Source organism: Vombatus ursinus, unplaced genomic scaffold (assembly GCF_900497805.2).
Source record: "Vombatus ursinus unplaced genomic scaffold, bare-nosed wombat genome assembly UNPS02014810.1, whole genome shotgun sequence".
In the NCBI taxonomy this organism is placed as follows: Eukaryota; Metazoa; Chordata; class Mammalia; order Diprotodontia; family Vombatidae; genus Vombatus; species Vombatus ursinus.
In genome coordinates this window covers 33,759,918-33,780,036 of record NW_020954588.1, presented here as the reverse complement: position 1 = coordinate 33,780,036, position 20,119 = coordinate 33,759,918, and the positions used below count along the sequence as shown (strand labels likewise).

At 36.2% G+C, this 20,119-nt stretch overlaps 1 pseudogene; it reads left to right on the top strand.

The window, feature by feature from the left end:
* The window catches only part of LOC114052977, a 36,176-nt pseudogene that overhangs the window by 15,317 nt on the left and 740 nt on the right, over positions 1-20,119 (top strand).

Below are 20,119 nucleotides of genomic sequence, written 5' to 3'. Positions count from 1 at the left end.
ACAAACACAGAAATGTATGTATATGCATATATACATATGTATATGCATATATACACACCTACAAATATGTTTGCATGCATATTACATACACATAAAATTAAAATTAAAATTTCCAAATTGTAATATTGCCTTGCAGAATTGTTAATGTATTTTTGTAATAAAGAAGCCAAATTTAGTTTTACACATTATAGTAGTCTATCAATATTAAATTAAGAATAGATACACATGTTCCTGTATAAAAGGTAATGTTTTTGCTCATTAACTAAAGTGAAAATATGTTTCTAGATGTGAGTATATTAATGAAGTTATGTTTTTGCTTAAGGAAAAATCAGATGCTAAACCTCTTTGGCGTTGTTGTAAAATTCTAGAGCCATTAATGCCATCCTTGAAAAGTTTCAAGGTAAGAATAGAATTAATTACTGTAGTGTTAGTGTCATCTCAAGAGAAAGGATTCAATAACACAAATAATCTAGCACCTTTCCTATAGGTTTGGCCAGAAAGAATAAGGGATTCCATGAAGCCACAAAATTAATATTGAAGGAAGTCATCATAGGAATTGGAGGTATAGAATGAAAACTTCCCAAAGGTAAGAATTATTTGCCATTTCTGCCTTTGTATCCCATATGCTTAGCACAGTTTCTTGCATACAGTAATTAGTTAATACAAATGTGACAAATCAAGTTTAGGTTAATTTTCAGAGTCTCCACAGTCAGACAATAAACATTTGCTACAAGTATACTATTTTCCCAAGCACTGAACTATTCAATGGGGACATAAAGGAGGAAAATACGCCATTTATAAAACTTTCCCATACAGTACAACATGGCTTGAATGTTCTTTTGTTACCGTTATCTATTTATGAGCCCTGCAATTACTTAAGGAAAGTGTGATTCTGTGGGTGAATTTCTGAGTTTATCCATTTACATAATTGGTTGACATAAACCAACCACAGGTAGAATGCTCAGTGTGGACACATTTCCGCTAGTCCTTAGATATAGCCATACTTAATTTCTTGTAGGAAAAAAAAAAAGAATTCTAGTAACATCTAGTAATTTTTAAAAGTATGCAATCATTTTTTAATTATACTACATTATGGAAATGCTTGTTTTATTCCATAAATTAAAAATAAATTAAAATTTAAAAAATATATACAAATGCCCCCAAAACTATGTATGTATGTATAGTACATATACATAAAGTATATGTATGTATGTACATATGTATTCATGGGTATATGTATATGTATACACATATAGCCACATACATTCAGGTATGTGCATCCATGCCTGTGTGTGTGTGTGTGTGTGTGTGTGTGTGTGTGTGTGTAGAGAGAGAGACAGAGACAGAGAGAGAAAGACAGAGACAGAAATAGAGGCAAAGTTACAAGATTTCATGCTAGGGTAAGTTCTTAACTAATCTTTGTTTTACTTCTCACTGTGAAAGCCGTTCCACGACTTCCCCACTGTCCTGACGTCTTTGTGCTCTGTTTTATGGGATAGTTTCTCTATTCTACCTTGACCTTCTTGTACCTTTATTATAATAGTCCTGGTTCGGTGTACCTTATTTGTCCCTTGCACAAAAATTCGTATTTATGACTCTGAAGGGGATAAATAATTAGAAATAGATAAATTTAAATTAATTATCCTTCTGTTTCTAAATAATAATATCACCTATGTCCTATATCTAACCTATATTTTCTTTGCGAAGCAGGTCAAATAACTTAATTTCTCAATTCTCAAAATGTCTAAGACCTCAAGTTGGAGAGAGAGTTCTGGCCTGTGTTAGTAAGGAAAGTTTCCTCCCCTGAGAATTCCCTATATCAATGAAGGCACAGGTTCATTTCACTTCCTTATCCCAATTAGTAATATGACATAATTTCTCTTTCCTATCAAAATCTTGAAAGTAAGATCTGTCTTATCAGAATTTGTTGTATATTGGTAGTGGCCAGTACCAATATTCAGAAGAGTAATTTAATAATAAAGGAATGGATTTCTAAAGATGGCACTTTAGCTAACTAGAATATGCCTAGAGAATAATTCGAGGCATGGTTGGAAGGGTTGGTGCTTAGCAGCATTCTTTTAATCATAACATAAAAATAACCAATGCAGGCCAACAAAAAGAAAAAAAAAAACAACTTCAGTTGTGTTTCCATCACTTCTGTATAACTAGCTTCCCGTCTATATCCTTCAATGATCAATCAACCTAAGGCTTTATTAAGCACTTCCTGTATGCCAGGCACTGTGTAAGGGCTTGAGAATATAAAAGTGGAAAAAAAAACAACAACTATAGCTTGCATTTAGATAGCCCTTTTAGGTTTGCAAATTGTTTTACATATGTTAACATATTTGATCCTCACAACAAACCTGTAAGGTATTTTACACATTAGAAAAAATGAGCTAAGTGATGTTAAGTGACTTGTCAAAGGTCTCATAGCCATGTAAGTGTTAGAGGCAAGATTTCCACTCATTCCTCACTGACTCTCCATCCAGTATTCTAATCACTGGGCCACCCAGCTGCCTCCCAGTCTCTATTCCCAATAAACTTACAGTCTATTGAGGGAAATAACATGTTCTCATAAAAGTAAATACAAGTTATATGAAGGATGTTTTTGAAGATGAGCAGAGAAACACTTTTAATTTAGATGTAGAAGGGACTTTGATGGCAATTGATTCCTAACCTCTCAATTTCAGAGGAAGAAACTGAGACAGACCACAATGAAATGACTTACCCAGGGCTACACAGCTAGTAAATATTTGAGGCTTGATTTGAATTTAGGTTTTCTCGAATCATAGCCCAGGAGTGTAGTGTGATTTCATTCTCAAATGCCTTAGCAATATGGCTTAGAAACATACACTATTCCACTGACAGGAGAAAGAAAGAAATCTTGTCTCAAGGAAGAGAAAAACCAAATGACTACTTGGCTCTTTGTGTTTGGGGATTGGAGATAGCAGTAACATTAACCAGCATTTATGTAGTGCTTTAAAGTTTGCAGAGCACATTACAAATATCAACTCATTTTATCTTTGTGACAACCCTGATAGATATTATTATTATGGTTCCCATTTTACAGATGAAGAAACTGAAGCAAACAGGTTAACTGACTTGTCCATTATCATACAGCTAATAAACATTCAAGGCCAAATTTGAACTCAGCTTTTCCTGATGTGAAGTCCAGTGCTTTATTCACTGTTCTACCTAGTTGCCTAGACCCTAGCACAAAACTAATATCTTTCTAGAAAAAACATTTGGGCATAATTCTGGACTTGGGGGTAGTATAGTGGATAGAGTGTTGGATCTAGAGTCAGGACGACATGAGTTCAAATCCAGCCTGAGAGACTTACTATCTCTGTGACCCCGGACAAGTCACTTAATCCGGTTTATCTCATCTGTAAAAAGATCTGGAGAAGAAAATGGCAAAACACTTCAGTATCTTTGCCAAGAAAGCCCCTAATGGGAAGACAGAGTTGACCATGATTGAAAAATGACTGAGTAATGACAAAACAAGTATTTATTAAGTGCTTACCAAGATCTGTGCTAATCCTGCCTTGGACACTTACATGGCTGTGTGACCATGGTCAATTCACTTGTGTTTTCTCAGACTCAATTTCCTCACCTGCACAAGGAGTGGAGGTATAACTATAGCTGTAGTATCTACCCTGTCAGGTTAGTTTAAATCTCCAAGGCTATTATATATGTGCATATGTTATATTATGTATGTTGTTTATGCTGTTTCTATCTGTTATTATTACTTGATTCTTAATGAAAGAATTCAGATTTGGAAAATAGAAGCTCTCCCAGTTTATGCTCCAGTGGTTTACATTTGTCACTCCTCTTGAATATTCAGAGCACTATTCTGCTTCTCTTCTAACTTCCTAAGGCATCATCAACCCACCTTCAGAAGGCATGTGCTTGGAATTATTTGTCCAGTTGTGTTTTGGGAGTTGAATTCACCCAGACACAAATTCTGATCCATTCTCCCCAGTAACTAATGGCATACATTTTAGAGACAGCTGGCCAGGGTTAGACATGCACTACATGCTCATACAACTGAGGTAAGCTAACAGGCCCATAGGAGGACTGCACTTCAACCCTGACCTCATTGTATTAGCTGTAACTAACTGTACTAAGCAACCACCCGCTTTAGAATATTTTTTTGTAATGGAAAAAAAAATAGAACATCATGGTGGTAACTTTGCAAACTCATTTGACTACACATGCTACATTAGTGCTTTATTTCTAATTCTAAATCCTAAGACAGAGCAGTAGCATATGGTAATCAGCTTCACAATTAGATTTGGAAATTGTAGAAGTGTTGCTCAGCTGTGATATGTTGGTTGCTGGTGTGAATGAACAGAGAATACTCAAGTGAGAGAATGCATTCAACCTGGCACTGTAAATTACTATTTAACATCACTCAGAAATGTTTTTGCTACAGAGATTTTGGAATGTCATTATTTTTTATCCAGTTCCTCTTCTAACTTTTTCAGAAAGCATACTTCTTGTCAAAGGCTTTTGGTTTGCATTCCCTTCTTTTTTTTTTTTTTATCAAAGCAGTTATCAACAGATACTGTATCATTTCAATGAATCCAACCCCAAGCATTTAGTACCCACTTTCAATATGCCAGGCACTGGGTTAAATGCTGGGGCTACAAAGAAGAAGATCATGCTCTCCCTGGACTCAAGAGAAACAATCTATACAGAAATGGGGTCACACACGATAAGTATAGAGTAAATGAAATGTAGCTCTAAAGGGATAAGTTCTAGTAGCTTAAGGCGTGAAGGGGTGAGGAGTCTAGGAAAGCCCTCCTGGAGGAGGTGGAACTTAGCTGAGTCTTAAAAAAAGGCAGGGGGCTTCTAAGAGTCATAAGGTATGTTGTAGGAGAAGCAGTCAGTTTAGAGAGAAAGGGAGAGAGATAGAGAGAGACAGAGAGCGAGATTGGCCTGTTAGAATGTATGTCTCTCTATCTGCTATCTATTCTTCTCTCTCTCATCCTAAGGGAGAGGAATAGATAGTAGATAGAGAGACATACATCCTAATAGGCCAATCTCTCTCTCTCTCTCTCTCTCTCTCTCTCTCTCTCTCTCTCTCTCTCTCTCTCTCTCTCCCTCCACCCCCACACGTTTCAAAGAGAGGAAGAGAGGAGAAAGACGTAGATAAAAATGATAATTGATAGAGTGATAGATAAATAGGTTGGAGTGATAGAGGTAGAATAGATAACATAATAGATAATACAAATAAATTATCAAGCATTGTACTATCTCTAAGGGATACAAATAGAAATAAATAAACAAAATAGATCCTTCTTTGATGGAGGTTATGTTAAAAAGTACAAAGATGAACTATAAAGGGACATGAAAAGTGATTTGGAGTGGGAGAGGTAATATTGTGGGGACATGGGCCAGAAGTGTCATGGAGCCACAGTTCTGACCAAAATACAGGGTGTCCCAAATCTTTTATAGATTCAAAATGCACTGACTTTCTGAAGACCATATATTCAAAAATGTCACCTAAGAGGAGCCAGACTCCAGAAGGCAGAGGGGTGTGTAAGGAGGTGGTGATGGCCATAGTGGAGGTAGTATGATATGGAGAGGGCTATGAAATGCAAACTGACAGATTTGTTGAAACTATAAGTACATGAACAGTAAGGGTTGGCCAATTCAGAATGTTATATGTCCAAAAAAGTCAAGAGATGATTTGCATCATTATCAGATACCAAAAAAGGGAAAGATTAAGCAAGTTTCCATCGATACCTCCAGCCTCATTTACTCTTATTGAATTTCAACTAGGAGGCTGAGAAAGGCAGTGGGAGTTGTTCACTATTCAGAACTGGCAAGGCCTGTCACTTTTGTGGACTGAAGTGTGAACATCCAGGTTCTGGAAAGCTGACAAGTCATCCCATACTCCTCTGCAAATTTGGCTTCAACATCTGGGTAGGATGAAATTGAAAAGAATATAAGGTTTTCCTTGGCACAGGGTAAGAAACATGCAAAGAAATGAGGAGTTATATGAGCAAGTTTAAGCAAAATTTAACAGCTGAAGCATGCTGAAACTAAATGGAAGGATTTAATCTTCATACAGACAGCCTAAAAGAACCAGGAAAGAATTTTAACAAGTTGATATGATCAAAGTTTTCACTTAACCTAGGGAAATTATTTAGGAAATGGTTACAGCAGAGTTGACAATGCATACATATGTAGGAATTAAACTAACAAATGCTATACCCTTGCTAGAAAACAGCCCACAGTTTAGTAGTACCAGAGTTTGGTAAACTATCTCTATAGAGGATACATTGTCTGACTAGAAAGTCAGAAAGATATGGGTTCAAATTTTGCCTCTGACATTTATTAGTTCTGTGATCAGTGGTAAACCACTTAATCTCTCATATTAGACAAGCTGCTAAAATGTTTATAAATTATAGATGTATCAGTGGATAACTATATCAAAAGAGAGTAGTCCCACAGAAACAAAATAGCAGATTCTTGATGTAGCCTCATTCACACACATACACATCGGTGTTTATATGTAGAGATATAACTCTATCTATCTACTTAACAATAATGATAGCCAACATTCATATAATACTTTAAGGCTTACAAAATGCTGGGCATACGCTCTCATTTGATAGACCTAGCAGCCCTGTGATCCAAATGACATTGTTATTCTAATTTGAACAGATAAAGAATCTGAACCTGAAAGATGTTAAATGACTTGCCCAGGGACACACAAAAGAAGCTGAGGCAGGTCCTGAGTGCCTATCTTCCTGATTCCAGGCCAGCACCATTGCACACAGGGGTACCTCACTGCCTTTTGACATACTGGAAGTACTGTTAGGATCTTGTAACACAGGCTCACCTAAGACATGGTTCTTTTACCTGGAAACAAAGAGAATGACTTTGTGAATCATCAATAAGTATGAGCACATTCAACTTGGAGAATAAAAAAAAAATCTCATTTCAAGGGAAAAGCTTCAAAATATATTGATATGAAAGACCCTTGAGGCTTTAAGAAATGATTAGAGAATCTAAACTTTTCATTAGTGCATGATGTTTGTCATTACATGTGTAATCTTTCCTACTTGCCTGAAACAGTAGAGTGTAGTGGAAACAGCCCTGATTTGAGAGTGTCAACCAGACCTGTGGATGGCCAGAGCTGAACAGAGAGGCTAGGGAAAGGAGAGTCAGGAATCAAACAGAAGTTTAATTACAAAGTGAGGAAACCAACTGGTGAGCAAGGAGGCAAATTAGACACATGTTCCAGCCCTCCACCTCACCCCAGGAAAGGAATTTATCTTAGCATGGCCAAACCTTGATTAGTATTCCTGTGAGAAGACAAAGAGTCAAACAATGCAGTATAGCAACAGTAGTGAGACTTAACAGCAACAGTAAGGTGAAGTTGTCTAGTGACAAAAAGTTCATTCATGGCAGGGCTTCATGTCTGGGCCTGTTGGTGCATGCCCAAGTTCAGGGACCATCAGTTCTGTTATTTAGCTGTTATGTCAAGCTCAGGGCAAAATTTGCTTGCTGGGCCTTACCTCTGGAAAAAAGAGTCTCCTAATAATATCTTGACATTTTCCCCTTTAGGTCAAAAGAAGGGGATCTGAAAGATTTCCTCCCCTTCTGGTTAATAAAGGGGAGGCAGGTGTAAGCCAAAATACCATGAGAGACTAGTTGGGGCGGGACAAGATGGTAAGTTGAATAGATCTAGTCTAGCCATTGTTTGCTTGCAAACAGAAAAGAAATGGTGGGGCAAGAATGTAAAATTAGAAAATTCCAATACACACTTGAATCAGAGCTTTGGTGGTTGGACACATAATAAAAGGGAAGAGGAAAAAAAATGCAGGGCATTATACTCAGCTGTCATCCAGAAACTTGGGACAGCTGTCTCATCTGGGTGTTTGGCTGCTTCTGAGTCCATACTAGACCAACCTTGAGGTTCCTGAAGGGTTCTGCCATCCACTCAGGAGCAGGGGCTTTCTTCAGATGATCCAGGAGCCTACCCCCAAGTTTGACAGCTGTGAGAGTACTCAGAAGGACCTGGTAGGTGCCCTTAGAAACAATGATTGGTTGCCAGTTTTAAGAAAAGGCACATGAATTGCTTGAGAAATTGCAAGAAATTGTGAGATTGTGAGAAATCATGAGAAACTAATTGTTAGAAAACTCCTCGAATCTGAGTTTATGGTCAGCATCACATAGAGACAGTCCAATTTTGCAGCCATGCAGAGCTAGGTTCAAATAATGCAATAAGGTATTTTCACAATTCCCATAATTGCATAGTTACATTAAGTCAGGTACAGATCAAACTACTTAGAGGGTTTACAATGGGCTAGTGCTGGGAAGAGAGATTTACATGTCACCAAGATAACCAAGAAAACTTAAAGCATAAAATATCTTGAAACAAAAGACTAAAACAATACAATAGTTATCACTAATATTAACTAACATCAAATCCCTCTGTATCCCAGTGACCCACTCTCAATATCCATTTAATCAGCACATTTTAAGTCCCAGATGTCTCATATAGTTATCTGCTCCCTGGATATCTTTTCTTGGAAAATAGATTTTATTCTCATGACAGCTCTTAAGGTGACTCTGCTTCTCTAGTTCCAAATCTAGAGGTTCCTAGATAATCCTGCTAGTAATAAGACAATACAATTTAATAAATTTGTTTCTCCAATCTTCAAACTTCAGAGAATTTCAGTTTATATGCCATTTGCCATTTCTATTCTTACCTAAATCCTGTACCTGATAAAAGAATATTTTAAAGATTTATGAGGGTCCAACTGTAAAATGAGCTCTTTTGCCTTTTAAAATTATCAGATATTTTTAAAATGGGAAAATAATTTCACTTTCTTTGCCATTATCAGTATAATTAATGTGTAAAATCATAAATCCAATTTTGAGAACTCATTACTAAAACATACTCAAAGCCTGAATTTCCATGATAGATAAATTTGGAAGCCAATCATATACATATGTAGTTTGTTTTTTTTTTTTTAGAGAAAATGGTCTAATCCTGTTACTTTTCTCAAAATTCGTTATTCCACTTATATAGAAAACTTTCACATTACTTCCTTGTCTTATTACTTTGCCTAATAATTTCCCCCTTTTGCTATAAAAGAAAAATTGGTGTCACTTCTGGCACCAATTAATGTCAACTGCACCAAAGCAGCCCTAACCCATGTACGGCCACAGCTGAACAGAGAAGACTAGAAGCAGGAGAGTGGGGAATCAAACAGAAGTTTAGTTTCAAAGTGAAGGAAATGGCTTGCAAGCAAGGAGATAAATTAGACACATGTGCAGGGCCCCTATCCCCCTAGTGAGGGAACTCATTTTAGTGTGTTTAAATCTTGATTTATGTATTTGTGACTAGGCAAAGAGTCAAACAGTGTAGCAACAGTAGTGAGGCATAATAGCAACAGTGAGACAAGGTTGTCTAGTGACAAATAATCCATTCATGGCAGGGCTTTATGTCTGGACCTGTTGGTGCTTACCTGAGCTCAGAGACCATCAGTTCCAGAGGGAAGCACAAAGCATTGTTGTTATGCCAAGTTTAGGGCACTGCATGCTTGCTGGGCCTTACCTCTGGAAAACAGGGTGTCTCAAATCAAAGGATGTGAGTTTCAATCTTGCCTCTGCTGTTTAATATCTGAGCAAACGTGGTTGGTCATACACTTACCATTGTTGTACTAGGATTTTCACAACTATAAAACATAATTATTGTACAATATGACCTTGAGGTTTTCTTTAAGCTGTAAAGCTATGAGCAGAATTTTATCATTCTCTTTACCACTCTACCAGAAGCAACAGCATCTTTCTCAACACATAAAGTAAGCACCAATTTGATTCCATAAAAATGGGTGACCACAATAACCTAATATGTAACTTGTATTCACTATTCAATTAAGTTTAATTGTATGAATATGTATTAAATATCTGCTAGATGCAAGGCTGTATTTTAGGGAGGCAAAGTCAAATATGAAACAATCTTTGCCTTCAAATAGCTCATATTCTAGTGAATGCTGAAAATGCAGTAGACAAATCATGACATTTGGTGGACTTTGGGTGGTTATCATAACATATTTGTTGTATTCATATGCTAACAGAAGATATATGGACATTTTACATATACGTCTAATAATAACAGTTTGTATTTGGATAGCACTAAAAGCTTTGGTATCTCATCTGACCCTTAGAACCATCCTGCAAGGCAAGTTTTATAGTTTAGCCCATTTTAAAAACACAGAAACTAAGACTGAGATAGGGGTAGTGAATTACTTTAGGTCATAGAGCTAATATGTCTTTTAGGCAGGATTTGAATTATTGTCTTCTTGACTCCCAGTCTATTACTCTATCCATTATGCCACCAAACTGAGTATAATAATAATAATGGTAAGTACACACACACATGCACACGTGTGTGATATATATACATATCACAAACAGTGTGTATATTTGGTCCAAACCTGTGATTTCCTCAGTGTGGGGAGCTCCAATATTGAAACCCCCTCAAACTTTCTAGATTAGCACCTTATCTGTAACTTATAAACTTAAAGAGTTTCTAAAACCTCAAGAGGTTAAATGACTGACCCATGATTAAACAGCTGACATATGTGAGACAAGACTTGAATTTCCTAATCCCAAGGCCAGTTTTCTATCCCCAATGTCCAGGAGCTTACTCTTTCATTATAGCCGATATTCACGTAACACTAAATACATGATCTCCTTGTAATAAGTGGAGGAACTCAAGGTGTTGTGATGTCCATTTCACAAATGAGGAAACTGAAGCAAGAGGCTAAGAGACTTGCCCATGATCTCACAGTTAGTATCAGAAATAGGATTGAAATATAAAAGTTCCTCAACTTCAATTCCACTGAACATTCCAATCCACTAACCTCCTTCTCCCTGGCTATACTTCAAACATATTAATCATTATTGCAATGCCTCATGTAACCAGTGGACATTTACCAAGCTTGGGGGTTAACAGGTGCATCTGAGCAATCCAATGTCAGCCACACTCCTGCTTTACCACAGAAAATTATTAGCTATGAGAGCCTCTTTTCCACCAAGTAATGAGCTCAGCATGAATTTTTATGGACGTGTTATAAATCCTTTAAAAACAAGACTTGTAATGAGAATAGTGTCCTTTAATTAGATGACAATATTAGCAGGTCTCCCCATAACCAAGCCTTTCATTTCCATCAGAAAGCAACTGTTTAGGCTAGTATGTAATTAAAGTGTCAGAGCACATTGCCAGTGACTGAAGGAGACTTGCTAGGGAATCACATTGCTACTACATAACCTAAGACAGATTAAATGGAGAAAGGAACAGGTTTATAAATAGTACTGAGTATTGCACAGCTAAAGGAAAAAAAAATACTTTATTTTCATTAGAGAGTATACATGCAGAATGTAAAATTTGGTGATTCTTTGTTTACCCTGAGAGCATGAAAAAATTGATTTAGAAACGTTGTTTTTCTTTAACATGCAATGAGACAACCTTTTGGTTATTATGTTTTATTATAAATCTTATTATATTTTACTTTTTCATAGATTTTAATGAGAAATAGCATTTATAAGGCACACATTAAATTGCTAAGCACTTTACATATTCATTACATTTGACCCAGATATGGGCTATGGGTTAGGTATTCTGACCCTAGGGGATCCAAATCTTGTTTCCCATTTGGATGACAATGGTGTTGGACTAAGGAGAAGGCCTGGATTCAGATCCCACCTCTGCCACATAACACCTCATTGACTTTTGTCTTCAGTTTCTTTATTTGTAAAATGAGGTGGTTGGATGAGGCAATAATCAAAGTCAAGTCATATAGTGCTTTAAGAAATCTAAAACATTTTGAAATCATAGTGGCAGTGTGGTTCTATGGGAATAGCTTTCTGACAACAATAGTATCACCTGAAAGGTAAAATATGGTGTTTTATTGGGGAAGGGAAAGTAATCCTACAAATAGCACAAGAGTAAGTTTAATCATTTAACACCAAAGAAACATTTTAATGTGATGACACCATTGAGAAATATTTATAGCTGACTTATTAATTGATCCTTTCTACATAGTTCTTCAATGATGACATTAATGATTGACTTTTTTAGTTGTTGCATAAATAGGATAGAGTCATTGAGAATTTGAAAAGTGTTACCTTGAGAATTGCCAGCCTTAGTATTCCTAGATGTATACCCCCTAGAAGTTTTGATGATTAGGTCTTTGGAATCTTTTTCTTCTACTAAGGATATTTAAGTTTGATGGTTCCATTAATATAAGTATTATAGTGTTGCTAATCAAAATAAATCCTTAATTAAATGTGTATGTTCATACAGTTATGTGTGCATACATATAGTCTCACGTAGTATATATTGTATGATGTATATATTGGTGTGTATATGTTTCATATACATTTACATATATACCAAAATATTGATGGATGGTAGATAGACAGATTTTCTGTCTACAAATGGTCAGAGAAGACAAAGATGTGACACATATGAGGGCATAGAAATAAGGAACATGTGGTCAGATCACATATATTAGGGGGAATACACATAAGGAAGACGTGATCGGGATAACACAGACCTCTGTTATAACAGACATACATGTGGCCTCTGGTAATAGTATTGGTTGGGATATTTTCTCTGCTAGCTGAAATCCTCTGCTACCCAATGCTCTTTGACATATTGTTCATAATTTAATGCCTCTAATACTGGCCACCTCTGCTGGTGCCCAACACCAGAGTAGGCAACTCTCCTACCATTTTCTGGTTGTCAGATATATAGGCACCTCTAATAGGTTGCAGCCTTCTCTCTATATCTGCTGACATGGAGCTGCAATATAAACTCCTTTTGGGGGTATAAGAATCAGTTCTTCAAGGTTTAAGCTTAAATTTAGGATTAAAGAGCTTGGCCTCTAATCCCAGTCTCCTATCCAATGTGGTATTAGAAAATTCCTTTCAATTCCTATTATGTCTCTTGTTACCCTTTAAAAATATCCCTGGAATTTCACTTAACAAAATTGTAAAGGCGCTGCATTAAAATCTGCCTGGGACAAAATCAAGAGTCCAGGTGGAGGAAGGGCTCTCTCTACTCATTTTGATGTTCTGCCTCCCTGATTTTCTTACGCATTTCTGACAATGACAAAATCTCTCATCCCTCTATATTTATGGTGTATAGAAAATGGAAAATACAACTATATGTATATATACATATATTACAAAAAACTGAAAATATAATAATCAACTATTAATTGAAGTATGGCTAAACAAGTCTTGATCTATGAATGTAATAAAATATAAATGGAATGTTTAAAATTATATGTATATACACTTATGTGTATATACACATATACATGTATATTCTATTAAAAATCATGGGAAGAATTACATAAAATGAAGCAAAATGAAGTAGCAGTAGTAAAACAATATACAATGTCTCCACAAGTTTTAATGGAAAGAAAAACAATAAAAAAGCAAAACTGATCTTTGTGCAATTATGACACTTACTGTTGAAGAAGACATGAGGAAGCAATTACTTGCTTTGCAGAGCAGGGCACTATGGCTATAAAGCATCAAATGTACCAAGAAGCAGTTGACGTGGTATAGAAAGTGACAAAGTTAAAATCAGAAAGACTGAGTTCAACCCTCCACCTCCTTTCACTTATTAATAAGCTATGCGATCTCAGACAAGTCACTTAAACTCTGTGGGTCTCAGTATGCTCATCTATAAAATGGGGATAATAATAGTAACTTTTGTATAAGCTTGTTATCAGGCTCAAATGTGGCAATACATGTAAAGTGTTTTCCAAACCTTAACACATCATTCAAAGGCTGGCAGTTATACTATTTCATTCAGTTGGTATATTGATTAGTCTTGGTTAATTTTGTTTCTCTTTTTTACCCTTTCTTATAATGGATGGCACTCTGGGAGGCAGAAAAAGGAGGATGGAAAATAAGAGGATATAAAAAACAAAATATAACCTTTTATTAAAAAAAATTAATGAAGAGTCAAGACATCTATAAGTTATTTGTAAATTAGGTCTTTCTAGTTAATTTAATTATTCACTTCTTTTCTTCTTTTCAACTAAATCTGTGATGTGAGAAGGCTGTCCTTAACTAGCACAAGCACCCCTTTCTGGATTTATCCTTTCCCTTGAGCTGTTACATTACTTTTCATCCTTATTCCCCATATTAAGTATATTAAGACAGAAAAATGGAACCATCAATATTCATGAAACCAGGAAAACGTAGTTTGTTGTGAGTAAGCCCAAGCCATAGGAGTAATAATGTCCAATACTACAACAATTCACATAATTTTGCTAAAAAAATAAAAAATTATGTTTACATTTAGAGGGCATCAGGTAGCTCATAATTATACCTACTTAATAACTTGAGAGCAATCTTAATCTCTCTCATATGCAGATGTAAAGACGATTGCTCATCATGCCTAATTATTTGTTTTTCAAATTAATCTATTAAAGGGTAAACTTTTAGTCTGATAGGTGACCATATTTGTTATGGTGGGAATGATTATAATAAACATTAACAAGGCACAGTAATACAGTCCTTTCTGAATATGTCAATTTTAAAATATTTTTCCTTAATAATGTTACCAGCTAAACCACATGACACTATGGCCTGTGTCGCCTTTGTGTAGGATTTTGACTACAGCCCCCAGTGTATCCTCATCTGCTGCTTCATCACTTGCCTGTCACCACAGGACTTTGAGATAGGTAAAAATGGTAAAATGGTATGGGTGATATCTTTTGATTCATGTATAAACTGGATTTAACTAAGGCAGAATTGCACAAAGTGGTTGGCCTCACTCTCTCTTTCAGAATCATCACAGTCCAATGGCAGGACAGAGTCAAGATGAGTGGCGATGGCTCAAGATGCAGTGGATGACCTTGGTGTCTTCATTGTCTAACCAAGCTCTAATCATCCCACAGCTCCTGCTTCACAGCCAATGGAACAGATTATTCTCATCTACCCATTCCACCAGGGAATGTCCTCATATGGTAGGGGTAGACTCCCCTAAATCACCAATGGATTTGAGACCCTTTGGTTACCCTCAGCCTGGTTTAGCCCATCTGCTGAAATGGTTTACTGGGATGCGGCGGCTGCATTTGCTGCAGCTTCTTGGAACCACAGGGGAGAAATAGGTGGATTAGGGAGACACCAAAGGGGCAAAGCAGCCCAGAAAAGAGCTCAGCAGCCCTCACAGCAGAAGTACTAGTCTTCCCTGAACTCACTCGGCACCCCATAGAGTAAGTGCTTAATAAATTACTTAGAGTCAATAAAAAAAATGTCATTTCAATTAAATTCAATTAAAAAAAAAAGCATGACCCAGCAATAGTACTTCTAGGGCTGTATCCCTAGATATATAAAAATGGGAAAATGACTCACATGTACAAAAATATTTATAGCAGCTCTTTCTCTGGTGGCAGAGAATTAGAAATTGAGGAGATGCCCAGCAATTGGGGAATGGCTGAATAAGTTGTAGTATATGAATGCAATAGAATAATATTGTGCTATAAAAAATGATGAGCAAGTGGACTTCAGAAAAACCTGGAAAGACTTGTATGGACTGATGCTGAGTGAAGTGAGCAGAATCAGGAGAATATTATACACAGTAACAGCCACACTGTGTGATGACTAACTCTGATAAACTTAGCTCTCCTCAGCAATGCAAGGATCTACAAAAGTCTCATGATGGAAAATGCTATCAACACCCAGAAAAAGAATTATTGAGTTGGAATGCAGATCGAGGCATACTATTTGCTAAGTTTTTCTTCTGTTTTGTTTTGTTTCCTTGTTCTCGTGGTTCTTCCTATTGGTTCTAATTCTTCCTTGCAACATGACTAATGTGAAACTATGTTTAATAGGAATGTATATGTAGAGCCTATATCAGATTGCACACCATCTTGGGAAGGGAGGTGAGAATGGAGGGGGAGAAAAATTACTCAAAAGCTTATGGAAGTGATTGTTGAAAACTAAAAATAAGTTAACAATTAAAAAATGTCTCAAACACTTGATATGAACTATCCACTGTGCTATCTACTAGGGATATAAAGATAAAATGCAAACAGTACTTTCTACTGAAGGATGTTGCGTTTATGCAAATGAATAGCCAACATTTAAATCCAGCTTTAAGGTTCGTCAAACATTTTACCTAGATTATCTCCTTTGGCCTTCATAACAATTCTTTGAAATAGGTGTTGCTGTTGTTATTGCTGTTTTTGTTTTCCTCCTTATCTCACAAATGAGAAAACAGGCTGAGAGAGTCTAAGTGACTAAATCAGGGTTACATAGTTATCATGTGTCCGAAGCAGAATTCAAACTCAGATCTTCCTGACTGCAAATCAAGATCTCTATCAACTATGACACCTAGTTGACATATGAATATATGACATAAAGCAAGCTAATTTTGAGAGGGAAGGATCACTAAAAACTTACAAGATAAAGAAGGGTCTCGTATAGGAGGAGAAAGCTAGAGATTCTAAGGGTGTTTGCCGGTTGTCCTTCATTCTTTAAGAGGACCAATGACATCAGGAGGGTCATGTCTTGTCTTGCAAGTGAATTGGATTTAAGTGAGGCAGAGCTATGCAAAGTCACTCTGTCCTCCAGAGTCTTCAAAGTCTGGTGGCAAGACATAGGTCAGGATTGCTGGTGATGGCCCTGGATGCAGTGGGAAACCTTGGCCTCCAAGAGGTATAGGTAAGGAGGGAGCACATTCCATGAATGAGTAAAAGCTTGTGCAGAGGCCTGGACATCTCCGTGATCTGGCTTCTTTAGACTGATAAGCAAGAGGATGTTTTGTACATAGTTTATCATGACTAAAAGAAGGAATTTGTTGTCACTTTTCATGATATCCTTGTGGGCAAAATGAAGAAATGTGGGCTGAATGAGAAATTATATAGCCAGATGAATTTGAAATTGTTCTATAAACTCATCACAAGAGGACTGATCAATGAATACCCATTACAGAGAGGGAAGTTTCTAGTGCTATGTCATAGAACTCTGTCCTTGGCTCTGTCCTAGTCAACATTTGTGTCACTGACTTGGATGAGGACATAGGAGGCTTACTTATCAAATTTGTGGATAATTAAGAAGTTGAGACAAATAACTGATAGAAAGGTATACATTGGATGACAGAAAAAAAAGACTCAGCATTATCTTGACAGGCTAAAGCATGGAGTTGAAATCAAATTAATGGGATTTAAAATAAATTCCTTTATTCAGCTTAAACAAATCACTAGGGAATATAGTTGGGGGAGTGAAGTACAAAAAATATTGTATTTAAGTCAAATTTAAACAAAAAATCCTAGAGTAGAATTCCCTGGATGAGGAAGAAGTCTGCAAAATGTGGCTCATGAAAATAGTTTAAGAAGTCAGGATGTTTAGCCTTGGATAGGGTGGGGAAGATTAGACAGCTACCTTCTAATAATTAAAGGACTAACTTGTGGAAGAGAGATTAGACTTTTTGTAGTTGATCCATAAGACAGAGCTAGGACGAATATTGCCTGGCATCTATATTGAACTTATAAGGTTTATTAGGAATTTTCCATTTAGTATTTCATCTAATCCTCACAACTGTGAGAAGAAAGTAATGCAAATGTTATTATCCACACTTTACAGATGTGAAAACTGAGGCTCAGAAAATGGATACCACTTTCCCAAGTGCCAAAAAATAGTGGCTAGACCAGGTCTTGAGTTCAAATTCTTTTAGTTCACCTGAATTCAATTCAATTGAAAATCATTCATTATGCACTACTATATCCCCATACTATATACTATAATGGATTTCTATTTCTAGATTGTTCTATCCTACACAGTAGAATTTAAGTTCTTTAAGGACAAAGACTTTAAAAATGTCTTTATATTCTCAGCACTTAGAATTATTCCTTGTATATAACACTTAATATATTTTTTAGATTTGAGTGGATTTGAGAGGAAGAGATTTTTTTTTTAATAATTAGCTCAGGTACTGAGCTACTCTACTCATTCACTCAGTCAACCAGCATTTATTAAATACTTACTATTTGCCTGGAAATTGTGCAAAGCAAAAGGCAAAAGCATGGAGATCCTTGAGGATCTCAAGGAGATCACATCCTGACAGAGTAAATACAAAGACAAAATAAAAAAAAAATCTCTGCTCTAAAACTTATGTTGTCCTGGGGGAGAGGGGGTAAAGAACAGCATTTATATAGAAAATTAGATACAAAATAAATATAAAAATTCACAGGTCTAATAGCAAGATTTTTTTTTGTAACGCGTCAATTGAACAAGGTTTTCAAAGGGCATAACCAAAAGGAAAGAAAGAGTGGAATAAGGAAGTGGGATATATAGGGTTGATATGGATGTGTATGAGGGAGATGGGAGTTGGGGTCTATTATATCATGTGGCACAGTGGATAGAATATTGGACTTGAAGTCAGGAAGAATCATCTTCCTTTGTTCAAATCTGGCCTCAGACACTTATTAACTATGTGATCCTGGGCAAATCACTTAACCCTATTTGCCTCAGTTTCCTCATCTGTAAAGTAAGCTGAAGAAGGAAATAGCAAACCATTTTAGTATCTTTTCCAAGAAAACCTGAGAGAGGCTTATGGAGGGTCAGACACAATTGAAATGACTGAACAAAAACAACAGATATCATCCTAGGAAAATTGATTATGTGTTTTTAAGTTCTATCCTACACAGTAGAATTTAAGTTCTTTAAGGACAAAGACCTTAAAAATGTCTTTATATTCTCAGCACTTAGAATTATTCCTTGTATATAACACTTAATATTTTTTTTAGATTTGAGTGGATTTGAGAGGAAAAGATTTTTTTTTTTAATAATTAGAGCTTCACAACATATGAATGGGTTGTCTGAAGAATTAGGGAACTAGCCATCCCTAGAAATGGTCAAGTAGAAGTTGGGTGACATTCTTTTAGGGATTCATGTGTTGAGTGGAAGGCAAGGCTATGTGATTTTTCATCTTGCTTCTTTTCCAATAAGAATATATAACTATGAAATTCATATGTGTATATTTTCTCTTTTGCCTCCTTATATTTCTTTCCACATCTTTTTTTTTTGTTTTGGTTTATTTTTAACTAATTAACTTAATGAGGCACTAATTTGCATACTTAATGGATTTCTATTTCTAGAAATTTCATTAAATATGACCTTTTCTAAGGCATATCTTTGATCTAATTCCTCTGTGATGGAACAAAGTATAATGCCTAAGTTTTGAAAAGTGATTTGTTTTTCCAGGAGATGTGTTGTTGCAATCAGAACAGCTGGCAGTGTAAATAGTTAACCTTAGTTCAATTTGAGTCCAAAGGAAATGAATCCATTCCCAATTATTTTGGCTTTGGCTAGTTCCTTTCAAAATGTTACTGAATTCTGAACCAGAAAGGGCTTCATTAAAATTGGAAGATCTGGACTCAGGGTAATTTTACTTGCACAAAACCAAAATGGATTAAGGGAAAGATTCAATGAGTCATTTGCCTCTCTCTGAGCTCACTTGCATCTTCCTTAAAGGCAATCCTGAGCTATTTGCAAATACAGTGGTAGGAAAGAGAGTACCCGAGGTTCTACAGACAGGTGGTTTGCATATTAAGTAGTCTTTGATTTCAGAAAATAAATTACTTACTCTCTCCTCCCCTCTCACCTACTTCTTGGATATTGCACCCTAGAGTGGACCCTCTGTTATAAACACCTGAATAAACTCTTAGTATTTATATAACTTTTCAATGTCTTTACCAAACCCGGGGGTGGGGGGAACCTGAGGCCTTGAAGTCACATGTGGTCTTCTAGGTTATTGGACGCAGCCTTTTGACTGAATGGAAGTTTTACAGAACAAATCCTTTTATTAAGGAGATTTATTCTGTCAAGTCTGGATTCAGTCAAAGGGCTGCCCTTGAGGATCTAGAAAGCCACATGTGACCTCGAGGCCTCAGGTTCCTCACCCCACCCCTGTCCTAGCCTACTTTTGTCCATGGTAATTTGTGTTCCTATCAAGACAATTCTACCTCTTTTCTAACCATTCAACACTCTCACTCTATCAAACCCTGTTTTAAAACTCACCTTTTTCTCTCTTTCCCTTCTTTTAAGATGATGGACAAAAAAC